The following is a 13030-nucleotide window of genomic DNA, read 5'->3' on the forward strand; positions in this document are numbered from 1 at the left end:
TTAAAAAACAAATGTCAGAAATAGGCCTGGTCCTTAGGTGGGTATTGAAGGGGTTAATAGACCCCCTTAGTTTACATAATAACTTTGACTTGAACTGTTTTGCATGATTGAACGTTTACGGGAACTGTCACACACACCATGAACTTCCCGTATACCTAGCAGAAGATGCAAAGTATCCTTCCACATTCTTGGCTCTTTCATGTCACCTGAGGTATTGCAATTATTATTATTATTATTATTATTACAAGGGCAGTCAATTTCTTTTCCTTTGGAAGGAGCGTGTTCTGTAATCTTATTATCGGTCATAGAAGATGGTTAGGTTTGGTGTATGGCAGGCTTACTGCAAGCGCGGTGATGTCATCGCATTTGGCACGACAGCGTCTTCACATGGGACTAAACTGTGCGATTACCATCCTAAAGCGGAGTTCTCCGGTTTAGAAGACTGCCTGAATAAATCCCGGCATGTCACAATATACTGCAACAGTATTGACTTTCAGGAAAACGCCACCTTTTATCATGTTTGAACTCCAGTCCAGCGGCTCTGCGTAGGCTGAGCCGCTGAGATGATGTCATCGGTCTGCTGCAGGCAGGAGGAAGCATTTCCCCAGTCTCCCCCTCCACTCCTCTGTACTACACTGCAACACTAAGGAAATTAGATGAAGTTACTGTCTCCCGTCTCCCTCCCCCATTGATCAGGCTGCAACATTGTGGCTTTGTGTCATTTCCTCAGTCCCCCCCCAGTGATTAGAGTGCAACATTGTGAATCCATCAAATTTCCTCTGTCTCCTTCCCCCCCCCCCCCCCCCCCAGAGAACAGACTGCAACATTGTGACTTTATCTCATTTTCTCAGTCTCCTACCCTCTCCCCCAGTGATCAGATTGCAACATTGTGACTTTATCTAATTTCCTCACTTTCCTCCCACCCCCTCCCCCACAGAGCAGACTGTAACATTGTGACTTCATCTAATTTGCTCACTTTCCTCCCACCCCCTCCCCCACAGAGCAGACTGCAACATTGTAACTTTATCTAATTTCCTCACTTTCCTCCCACCCCCTCCCCCACAGAGCAGACTGCAACATTGTAACTTTATCTAATTTCCTCACTTTCCTCCCACCCCCTCCCCCACAGAGCAGACTGCAACATTGTGACTTCATCTAATTTGCTCAGTCTCCTCCCACCCCCTCTCCCCTCCCCCAGAGAGCAGACTGCAACATTGTGACTTCATCTCATTTCCTCAGTCTCCCCCCCTCCAGACCTTCTCATCCAACATCACTGCCTAACCTCACAAATGCACTTCTGGAAGAATGGTCAAACATTCCCATAGACACTCCTAAACCTTGTGGACAGCCTTCCCAGAAGAGTTGAAGCTGTTATAGCTGCAAAGGATGGACCAACCCAATATTGAACCCTATGGACCAAGACTGGGATTCCATTAACCCCTTAAGGCCCGTACACACGTAAAGATTCGGCCGACGACCGATCTGCCGATTGTAGGCTTGTTAGTATGATGCTTCCGACAGCCGACAGCGCATTTTCGGCCGAACAGAATCTGTCGTGCAAGCATTAAAATTTTTGTTGGCCAACACCAGAACGGCCGATTGTTCGTCAGTCAGTACAGAATTCGGCCGACAGACAGCAGATTTGCAAGACTGGGCATGCTCAGAAAATAAAAAACACAGGGAAAGTTAACCATTACATGACATCACTTCTGCAGTCGGCTGTTGTTGGCCGACAAAATTTGTGTGCAGTTTTTTGCACTTTTCAACAAACACGACAGCCCTGGACAAAAGACGGACGATCGTTCGGCCGACGATCAGTACGTGTGTACGGGGCTTTAAGCTCCGGAAGATTTTACCCACTTCCTGACCAGGCCCTATTTTGCGATTCGGCACTGGGTGACTTAACGGACAATTGCGCGGTCGTGCAACGCTGTACCCAAATGAAATTGACGTTCTTTTTGACCCACAAACAGGGCTTTCTTTTGGTGGTATTTGATCACCTGTGCGATTTTTACTTTTTGCGCTATAAACAAAAAAAGAGCGACAATTCTGAAAAAAAAAACAATATTTTTCAAATTTTTTATCTGAAATTCCCAAAAAAAAAGAAAAGTAAAAATCAAAATTTTTTTACCATTTTAGGCCAATTTCTTTTCTGCTACCTATGTTTGGTAAAAAAAATTGCAATAAGCGTATATTGATTGGTTTGCGCAAAAGTTATTGCGTTTACTAATTAGGGGAAAGATTTCTGTCATTTTTAGTGGGGTTTTTTTTTAACGAGTAATGGCGGCGATCTGCGTTTTTTTTTTTTTGTTTTATTTTTTGCGGGACTGCGACATTGCGGCGGACAGATCGGACCCTTGACTGACATTTTTGACACTTTTGGTATACATATGCACTGTTACTGTAAAAATGACACTGCCAGGGAAGGGGTTAACTTTATTGGTGATGCAGGGGTTAAGTGCGTCCCTAAGGGCGTGCTTCTAACTGTAAAGGGGCGTGGCTTGTGATGTAACCACAGAGACATAGGATCCTACATAGCAGGATCGTATGATCTCTGCAGTTAGATCAGGGAGAATGACAGACGGATTTGTTTACATCAGCCGCCTGCCTTTCTCCCTCTCCAGCGGGAGATCGCGGATGACCGGCGGACATCAGGTCTGCCGGTCACATGCGCGGACTTGTTAGGGAATAAGCGGGGGCGGGAGCGTGCCTCCGGTGGCGCGCGCTCGCCCCCTAGTGGCTCTCAGGCTAGCGACGTAGTACTACGTCACTTTGCCTGTACGGGGCTGACCGCCGCAGTAAATGTACTTGCGACGGTCGGCAAGTGGTTAAAGTTCATGTGTGTGTAAAGGCAGGTGTCCCAATACTTTTGGTGATATAGTGTAGTTCAATCCCTACACATTTCTGCAATCAAGTGGGCATCCCAAAAATGCCCAGATGTGAATAAATAAAGTAAAAGACGTACAAAGCTGCAAGGACTGCTTCCTGTCTCTGAGTCAGGGGTTTAACTACAGGGGTTGCAGGGGTTGCAATTGCAACCGGGCCCCATGCTCCAGGTGGCCTGTGTGGCCCCCCTGTACACCTGGATAGGAGGGGCGGCGGGGGCAGCATGTAGAGAAATCACTGTCCTCCTTTTTCCTCCTGTAGCTGCAGGAGGAAAATGGAGGAGATTGGTTCCTCTGTATGCTGCCCCCGCCCCCCCTCCTATCCAGTTCACTTGTGTTCTGCTGTCTCTGGGCCCCTGTGTGCCCACCTTGTCCCCCCCCCCCACTGTGGTGACCCCCCTCCCACTGTGCTCTCTCCCCTCTCCTGCCAGGCGGCTGCAGGGGATGTGCCACAATAGAGAACCAGGAAGGGCTCAGTAAATATGTAATTTACCAGCTCCTTCCTTTTCTGAATGGACAGAGTCATAGTCAGTCACATTGTAATAAAATAAAATAAAATGATAAAAAATAATACAATTACAATCCCAAAAAATAAAAACTACTGACACCAGTGGGTGAACTTCCAGAATCGCAAAGGTCACGCTTGCTATCGGGCCCTGGCGTTCCACCACCGTAGGGAGGCCCCAGGATGGCAGGAAGGGGGCCGCTGCGGGATCGTAATAAAGGGCCCCGCAACGAGAGTAAAAGTCCCCAGGATCAGTGGGAGGAGCCCCAGGCTTGAAGGGAAGGGCCCCGGCCAGGGGTCCGGGGGGCCCTTCATGGTTTCTTGCACCGGGGCCCTGAAGGTTCTAGTTACGCATCTGCTCTGAGTGTCTGGAAATGTATGTGCCTGGCTGTGCAGGGTGGGAGATGGACCATGATCACCAGCGGCCCCTATGGGGGGTAGCGCTACATATGAACATATCAAAATGCCTTACTGGGGGTGTCAGTATGGGGGGGGGCTGCATCGGCGTGTAATGCCCACGTGTTATGGGCACCCTTCATGATTGAAAGAACTGAAATGCAATGAATGAAAGGGGCAGGCCAGGGACAGTCAGACTGGGGGAAGAAAGGGTTCTATCTGACTTGCTGCAGCTTCTCATGAACATTGTGAGAAGCTCACAGCGTGCGGTGAAATTAGAGGAAGCCGTTTCAGTCCAGGAAAGGAGCCGCTACAACTGTGCAAGACTGAAGGGAAGGATGAAGGGAGGATTTAAGGCTTCTACGCTTTTTATTGCAAGGAGCTAAAAAGTTAAAATTCTGCTGGGGTGACATCATCAGTCCCTCCACCTCGATGTGAGGGAACATAAAATTCATGTCTTGCCTTTTCGTCGTCTTTTTTCTAACAACGTCTAGAGGAAGTGGTTGCTCTCAGACCACAGACGACGAATATATTCCAGTAGTCGGTGATGCTCCCTGCAGATCCACATCTGTGCTGCAGCGAGGACACACGTAAGTTTGCCGGCTGTTACTACACCTCTGTGAATAGTGATGGTGGGCGTACGGTTATTACTGCACTTATCCAACATTTTTCTGGGATCTTAAGGGTTGATAGGTTGGGGGGGTTATGAGGCTGGAGGATTGCAAGATGGGGAGGGGGGATATTTAGGCTGGGAGTTACAAGGCTGGAGGGTTAAAAGACTGGGGGGTTCTTAGATTGGGGGGTTATAAGGCTGAAGGATTGTAGGACGGAAGGGGGTATTAGGCGTGGAGTTACAAGCCTGGAGGGTTATAAGACGGGGGGGGTATTAGATTGGGGTTTTAAAGGCTGGGGGGTTATAAAGCTGGAGAATTGTAGAAGGGGGGGGGTATTTAGGCTAGGAGTTACAAGGCTGGAGGGTTAAAATACTGGGGGGGTTCTTAGATTGGGGGGTTATAAGGCTGAAGGATTGTAGGAGGGAGGGGGGTATTAGGCGTGGAGTTAAAAGCCTGGAGGGTTATAAGACAGGGGGGGGTATTTGACTGGGGTTTTAAAGGCTGGGAGGTTATAAAGCTGCAGAATTGTAGAAGGGGGGGTATTTAGGCTGGGAGTTACAAGGCTGGAGGGTTAAAAGACTGGGGGGGTTTCTTAGATTGGGGGGTTATAAGGCTGAAGGATTGTAGGACGGAGGGGGGTATTAGGCATGGAGTTACAAGCCTGGAGGGTTATAAGACGGAGGGGGGTATTAGATTGGGGTTTTAAAGGCTGGGGGTTATAAAGCTGGAGAATTGTAGAAGTGGGGGTATTTAGGCTGGGAGTTACAAGGCTGGAGGGTTAAAAGACTGGGGGGGTTCTTTAAATGGGGGGTTATAAGGCAGAAGGATTGTAGGACGGAGGGGGGTATTAGGCGTGGAGTTACAAGCCTGGAGGGTTATAAGACGGGGGGTATTAGACTGGGGTTTTAAAGACTGGGGGGTTATAAAGCTGGAGAATTGTAGAAGGGAGGGGGGGGTATTAGGCTGGGAGTTAGAAGGCTGGAGGGCTACAAGACTGGGGGGTTATTAGATTGAGCTTTTAAAGGCTAGGGGTTTATAAGGCTGGAGGATTGTAAGACGGAGGCAGGGGGGTAGGAGGGGTGGTATTAGGCTGGGGGTTACAAGGATGGAGAGTTGTACGACTTGGGGGGGGGGTCAATTGTGAGTTTAAAGGCTGGGGGGTTATAAAGCTGGAGGATTGTAAGATGGGGGGGTATTAGGCTGGGAATTTTAAGGCTAGAGGGTTATAAGGTTGTGGGGGTTATTAGATTGGGGGGGTTAAAGGTTTGGGTGGGTTATAAAGCTGGGGGGAGTTTTAGGCTGGGGGTTATAAGGCTGGAGGGTTATAAGATGGGGGGTTATTAGATTGGGGGTTTAAAGGCTGGGGTGTATTAAACTGGGGGTTGTAAGGCTGGAGGGTTAGAGGACTGGGGGAGAGGGGGGGGGGTTATTAGGTTGGTGGTTTAAAGGCTGGAGGATTATAAGGCTGAGGGAATATATATGGCTTAGAGTTATACAGCTGGGGGTTATAAGGCTGGGGGAAGGTGAAAAGACTGATGGGGGGGTTATTAGGCTGTAGCGAATATAAAGCTGGGATGTTATAAGGCTAGGGTTATAAGACACAGGGGATAAGACTGGTGGTTATTATGCTGGGAGGGGGGAGTTACTAGGCTGGGGGTTATAAGGCTGAAGGATTGTAATCCTAGGGGTGGTTATTAAGCTGGGGATTGTAAAATTAAAGGATTGTAAGGCTGGGGTGGTTATTAGGCTGGGGGTTATAAGACTAGGGGGTGTTATTAGGCTGGGGGTCATAAGGCTGGAGGATTGTAAGCCTAGGGGTGGTTATTAGGCTGGGGGTTGTAAAATTAAAGGATTGTAAGGCTGGGGTGGTTATAAGGCTGGGGGTTATAAGGCTGGGGGGGCTATAATGCTAGGGGGTGTTATTAGGCTGGGGGTTATAAGGCTGAAGGATTGTAAGCCTAGGGGTGGTTATTAAGCTGGGGGTTGTAAAATTAAAGGATTGTAAGGCTGGGGTGGTTATTAGGCTGGGGGCTATAAGGCTGGGGGGCTATGTGGCTAGGGGTTTTATTAGGCTGGGGGTCATAAGGCTGGAGGATTGAAAGGCTAGGGGTTATAAGATGAGGGTAAAAACATTGGGAGGGTTATGAGGTTGAGGGTTATAAGCAGTGGCGACTGGTGCCAAAAAAATTTTGGGGGGGGGGCGCAACGCAAACAAAAACCCCTCCAGGTCTGCACTCACCAGAAAAAGCCATGAGACTTACCTACAAACAGAGCACTCCAGTGGTCACAGCTCCCCCGATACCCAAAGGCTTCTGTGTTAACTCGGTCTTCTTTCCGGGTTCCAAATCTTCAGCCTCCTGTCCTGATTGGCCAGGACGAGAAGCCGGAAACCGGAAGTGACGCAATGGCGAATATTGAAAAATAAAATTGCAAATGGGAGCACTGCACCCGAGGACAACCTAAAACAAGACTATTAGAGCGTCAGGCTCAAATCACATAAACGATTGATTTTTAAATCAATGATAATCTGACTAACATTTTTTTAACTTTAAGATGTTTAAAAAAAGTTAGTCATATTAGTTATTTAAAAAGAAATCGTTCTATGATTATACAAACTAACTCTGGAAACGTTAGGGGGCAGCGCCCCCGCGCCCCTTATAGACCAGCCACCACTGGTTATAAGGCTGGGGGGTTATATGGCTTGGAGTAATGAAGTTGGGAGTTATAAGGCTGAAGGATTGTAAGTCTTGGGGGGGGGGGGGTTAATAGGTTTGAGGTTATAAGACTAAAGAATGGTTAGGCTAGAGGGGGATTATTAAACTGGGGGTTGTTAGGCTTGGGGATTGAAAGTCTGGGGAGGGGGGCTATTATGCTGGGGGTTATAAGACTGGGGGTGGAAAGGCTAGGCGTTAAAAGACTGGGGTTGGGGGTGGGGCTAAGGGGTTATAAGATGGGGTAAAAAGGGTGGGGGTTATGAGGTTAAGGGTCGTAAGGCTGTGGTTATAAGGCTGGGGGATTGTAAGACCGGGGGAATATATGGCTTGGAGTTATAAAGCTGGGGGTTAAAAGGCTGGGGGGAGGTGAAAAAATGGGGGGGGGGGGTGGGTTAAAAGACTGGTGCATGTATAAAGCTGGGATGTTATAAGGCACCAAGAATATGGCTGGGGTTACAAGACTGGTGGGTTAATTATGAGTTGGGGGGCTATAAGACTGGGGGGTTAATTTTTTGAGTTGCGGGGCTATAAGACTGGGGAATTTATGAGTTGGGGGGTTATAAGAAGTGGGGTGGCTTATTTATGAGTTGGGAAGTTATAAGACTGGGGGGGTTAATTTATGAGTTAGGGGGTTATAAAACTGAGGGGGTTATTTTATGAGTTTGGGTTATAAGACAGGGGGATTAATTTATAAATTGGGGGGTTATAAGACTGGGGGATTAATTAATGAGTTGGGGGTAATAAAAACTGGGGGGTTAATTTTTAAGTTGGGGGTTATAAAACTAGGGGGTTAATTTATGAGTTTGGGGACCATAAGACTGGGGGGGTTAATTTAAGAGTTGGGGGTTAATTTATGAGTTGGGGGGTTATATGACCGGGGGTTTAATTTATGAGTTAGGGGGTTATAAAACAGGGGGGGTTAATTTATGAATTGGGGGGTTATAAGACTGGGGGGTTAATTTATGAGTTGGGGAGTTATAAGACTGGTGGGTTAATTTATGAGTTGGGGGTTATAAGACTGGGGAGTTAATTTATGAGTTAGGGGGTAATAAAACAGGGGGGGGGTAATTTATGAGTTGGGGGGTTATAAGACTGGGGGGTTCATTTATGAGTTGGGGAGTTATAAGACTGGTGGGTTAATTTATGAGTTGGGGGGTTATAAGAATGGGGTAGTTAATTTACGAGTTAGGGGGTTGTAAGTTATTTTATGAGTTGGGGGGGTTATATGACTGGGGGGTTCATCTATGAGTTGGGGGGTTATAAGAATGGGGTGGTTAATTTATGAGTTAGGGGGTTGTAAGTTATTTTATGAGTTGGGGGGGGGTTATATGACTGGAGGGGTTCATTTATGAGTTGGGGGTTATAAGACTAGTGGGTTATTTTATGAGTTTGGGGGGTTATAAGACTGGGGAGGTAATTTATTAGCTGGGGGCTATAAAATTGGGGTGGTTAATTTATGAGTTTGGGGGGTTATAAAACTGGGGGATTCATTTATGAGTTGGGGGGTCTAAAACCGGGGGGGGGTTAATTTATGAGTTTGGGGGGTTATAAATCTGGGGGATTAATTTATGAGTTGGGGGTTCTAGAACTGGGGAGTTAATTTATGAGTTGGGGGTTATAAGACTGGGGGATTCATTTATGAGTTGGGGGTTATAAAACTTGGGGGGGTTAATTTATGAGTTGGGGGTTTATAAGACTAGGGGATTAATTTATGAGTTGGGGGGGTTATAAAACTGGGGGGGGGGGTAATTTATGAGTTGGGGCGTTATAAGACTTGGGGAATTCACAAGCCTGGTAGGTTATAAGGCTTGGAGTTACAACGCTGGTGGGTAATATGACTGGGGGGGGGGGGTTTGCCTGGGAGGTTATAAGGGTGGGGGGTTATAGTGATGGTCTATAGGGATGGGGGGGGCTATATGGCTGGAGGGTTCTTTGTTCAGATGGCTGAGACTGAGCCTCACTGTGCACAACCCTTGCAAAACAGTATTAAGAATATCTGGCTTCAGCTTGTTCTAAGACCCAGGACAGACCCAACTCCCACCTGACATCTGCCTGAACTCTGGAAGCAGCGACAGATTCCTGAGTGGTATTTACTAAGAGAAAGATATCGGCTTTTACATTCTGGGTGTCTTGGAATTAAATAAGATGGCTATTTGTATGACTTCTAATGGATAGATAGAGAGTGGTATCGCCGGGTGTATGATGAATAAGTCCTGTTTTGACTGGTTGTTATGTATTGCTGTGTCTGTGTCTGCTCAGTCCTATTCCCCATGTGAACGGAGATTTCTGTTTTTATTACAATATTAGTAACGGGTTGCCTCACGTCCTGTGTACACATTTTCTTCACTCTCCCCACTTCTTTTTTCAGGATGACGTTCCTTTGGACAGCGATTCTGCTTTTGCTTTCCACAGTGTGTGGTAAGACGTGTCTGTGTGTTAACAGGAAGAACTTCGTACATGTCTATAAAGATAATGTAAATTTATATACTTTTTTATGTATTTTGGAGACTACACTTCCCTTTTCTAAAGAGGAGCCCTGGGGCCATCCTAAAAAAAAATATTAAACAAAATTTAGAGTTTCAAAGTCAGAAAAAAAAAATCTGAACTATTCCAACATTCAAAGTCAGAATTCTGAGATTAAAAATCAAAATTATTTCAAAGTTTAAAGTCAGAATTCTGAAATAAAAATCAGAATTCTGAGATTAAAAATCAGAATTCTTTCAAAATTTAAAGTCAGAATTCTGAAAAAGAAATCAGAATTTCTGTGTGTTAACAGGAAGAACTTCGTACATGTCTATAAAGATAATGTAAATTTATATACTTTTTTATGTATTTTGGAGACTACAATTCCCTTTTCTAAAGAGGAGCCCTGGGGCCATCCTAAAAAAAAATATTAAACAAAATTTAGAGTTTCAAAGTCAGAAAAAAAAAATCTGAATTATTCCAGCATTCAAAGTCAGAATTCTGAGATTAAAAATCAAAATAGTTTCAAAGTTTAAAGTCAGAATTCTGAAATAAAAATCAGAATTCTGAGGTTAAAAAAATCAGAATTCTGAGGTTAAAAAATCAGAATTATTTCAAAATTTAAAGTTAGAATTCTGAAATTAAAAATCAGAATTCTGAGATCAAATATCTGAATTATTTCAACATTCAAAGTCAGAATTGTGAGATAAAAATCAGAATTCTGAGATTAGAAATCTGAATTATTTCAAAATTTAAAGTCAGAATTCTGAGATTATAAAAAACGGAATTATTTAACGATTTAAAGTCAGAATTCTAAAATTAAAAGTCAGAAATGTTCCATGATTCAAAGTCAAAATTCTGCACTTAAAAGTCAGAATTTAATTATGGAGACTACACTTCCCTTTTTCTACAGAGGAGCCCTGGGTCCATCCTAAAAAAAAAAAAATTATTAAACAAAATTCAGAGTTTCAAAGTCAGAAAAAAAATCAGAATTATTCCAACATTCAAAGTCAGAATTCTGAGATTAAAAATCAAAATGGTTTCAAAGTTTAAAGTCAGAATTCTGACATAAAAATCAGAATTCTGAGGTTAAAAAATCAGAATTATTAAACAAAATTGAGAGTTTCAAAGTCAGAAAAAAAATCAGAATTATTCCAACATTCAAAGTCAGAATTCTGAGATTAAAAATCAAAATGGTTTCAAAGTTTAAAGTCAGAATTCTGAAATAAAAATCAGAATTCTGAGATTAAAAATCAGAATTCTTTCAAAATTTAAAGTCAGAATTCTGAAATAGAAATCAGAATTCTGAGATTAGAAATCTGAATTATTTCAAAATTTAAAGTCAGAATTCTGAGATTAAAAAACAGAATTATTTAACGATTCAAAGTCAGAATTCTAAAATTAAAAGTCAGAAATGTTCCACAATTCAAAGTCAGAATTCTGCACTTAAAAGTCAGAATTTAATAATAGAGGGAGGTGTTTTGATTTAATTACAGGTAGAGGTGTTTTGTAGTTCACCTTTGTATATATAGCACATTTTAAGTTGTAATATATATTACGGTCACATATCTTATTCTGGGAGGATTGCAGATTCCTTCACTAGATCATCTTTGCATACACATTGTAGCGCCACACCTCTTTTCATTTGCAAAAATCAGAATTATTCCTAAAATCAAAGTCAGAATTCTGAGATTTAAAGCCAGAATTCTGAGATTAAAAATCAGAAATATTCCAAGATTCAAAGTCAAAATTCTGAGACCTCCGTACACATCAGGCCGGTTTGACATGCAATTTGTACAACGGCGCCATCCGAATCAGTGCGACGCAGACTTTTCGGCACCGCACTGATTCCCTAAAATAATTCTTGCACCACGTTTGGTGACTTGGGAGGGCGATTTCAATAGACATCTGTGCATGAACCCGCACAGATGTCTCTTAAATCGCCCCCCAAAGTTGGACTGAAATGCCAGTTTGAAATCATGCAAGTTCGGATTTCAAACCCGCATTCAGTGTGAACCTAGGCTAAAAGTCAGAAATTCGGATTTTTAAAGTCAGAATTCTGAGATTAAAAATCAGAATTATTCAAACATTCAAAGTCAGAATTCTGGGATTAGAAATCAGAAATATTCCAAGATTAAAAGTCCAAGTTCGGTTATTAAAAGTCATAATTCTGAGCTCAAAAATCAGAAATATTCCTGAAATCAAAGTCAGAATACTGAGATTCAAAGCCAGAAATATTCCAAGATTCAAAGTGAGATTTTTGAGATTTAAAATCAGGAATATTCCATGATTTCAAGTCAGAATTGTGAGATTAAAGTCAGAAATATTCAACGATTCAAAGTCAGAATTCTGAGGTTAAAAGTCAGAATTATTCCTGAAATCAAAGTCAGAATACTGAGATTTAAAGTCAGATTTATTCCAAGATTCAAAGTCAGAATTCTGAGATTAAAAATCAGGAATATTCCAAGATTCAAAGTCAGAATTCTGGTATTAAAAACAGGAATATTCAATGATTCAAAGTCAGAATTCTGGGATTAAAAATTTGATATATTACAAAATTCAAAGTCAGAATCCTGGGATTAAAAGTCAGAAATATTCCAAGATTAAAAGTCCAAGTTAGGTTATTAAAAGTCATAATTCTGAGATCAAAAATCAGAATTATTCCTTAAATCAAAGTCAGAATAATGAGATTTAAAGTCAGAATTATTCCAAGATTCAAAGTCAGAATTCTGAGATAAAAAAATCAGGAATATTCCATGATTTAAAGTCAGAATTCTGGGATTAAAAATATGAATGTTCAATGATTCAAAGTCAGAATTCTGAGGTTAAAAGTCAGAATTATTCCTGAAATCAAAGTCAGAATACTGAGATTAAAAATCACGAATATTCCATGATCACCATTAGCCCTTGTGCACTGCAGAAACACCTGATTGGCTCCAATTGTTGCCCCTCCTTTTCTTGAATCTGATTGCCTCTATGCAGCACAATGTAGGAAGCTGAAATATATATATAATATTAGAAAATAATGATTTGTTATTGGTCAATGAAACAAATAGTTCTTCACATTTATGACTTTTTTTCCTCTGTATTAGTCACATCCGCTGGTGACAGCAAGGGCGACTTGCTGGTGGGCCCAACAGAAAATTCTACATTGGGGGATCCAGATGACAACTTTGATGGCTCTGGTGGTTCTGGTTAGTAAATATAATTATTTCTGAAGATCTGCTGCACTTCCCGTCGTGGCATTTGTAACCCCGCCCCCATGTCACATTTGCCAGACTTTGAGCTGGCCAAACGTGCTCCTTGATGTCAATGGGCCCCTAAAGAGGCATTAAACCCAAAACCAAAAATGTCATATATTGCAGCTTACCAATTTTTAGATGTGGCGACTGCATTCGTTGTACCCCCCCCCCCCCTTTTAACTGGCGATCTGGCCAGAAACACACCTCCGGT

General features: G+C 43.1%; 1 long non-coding RNA gene across 1 annotated transcript; it reads left to right on the forward strand.

Annotated features, from left to right (window-relative positions):
* Positions 1-4140: 4140 nt before the first annotated feature.
* On the forward strand, positions 4141-12772 carry LOC309568730. Its single transcript, XR_014226049.1, has 3 exons — positions 4141-4376; positions 9483-9532; positions 12670-12772. It is a non-coding gene; the product is annotated as an uncharacterized lncRNA (long non-coding RNA).
* The last annotated feature ends 258 nt before the right edge of the window (positions 12773-13030 follow it).

The sequence above is a fragment of the Pelophylax lessonae genome (genome assembly GCF_965119305.1).
Source record: "Pelophylax lessonae genome assembly, chromosome: 12".
In the NCBI taxonomy this organism is placed as follows: Eukaryota; Metazoa; Chordata; class Amphibia; order Anura; family Ranidae; genus Pelophylax; species Pelophylax lessonae.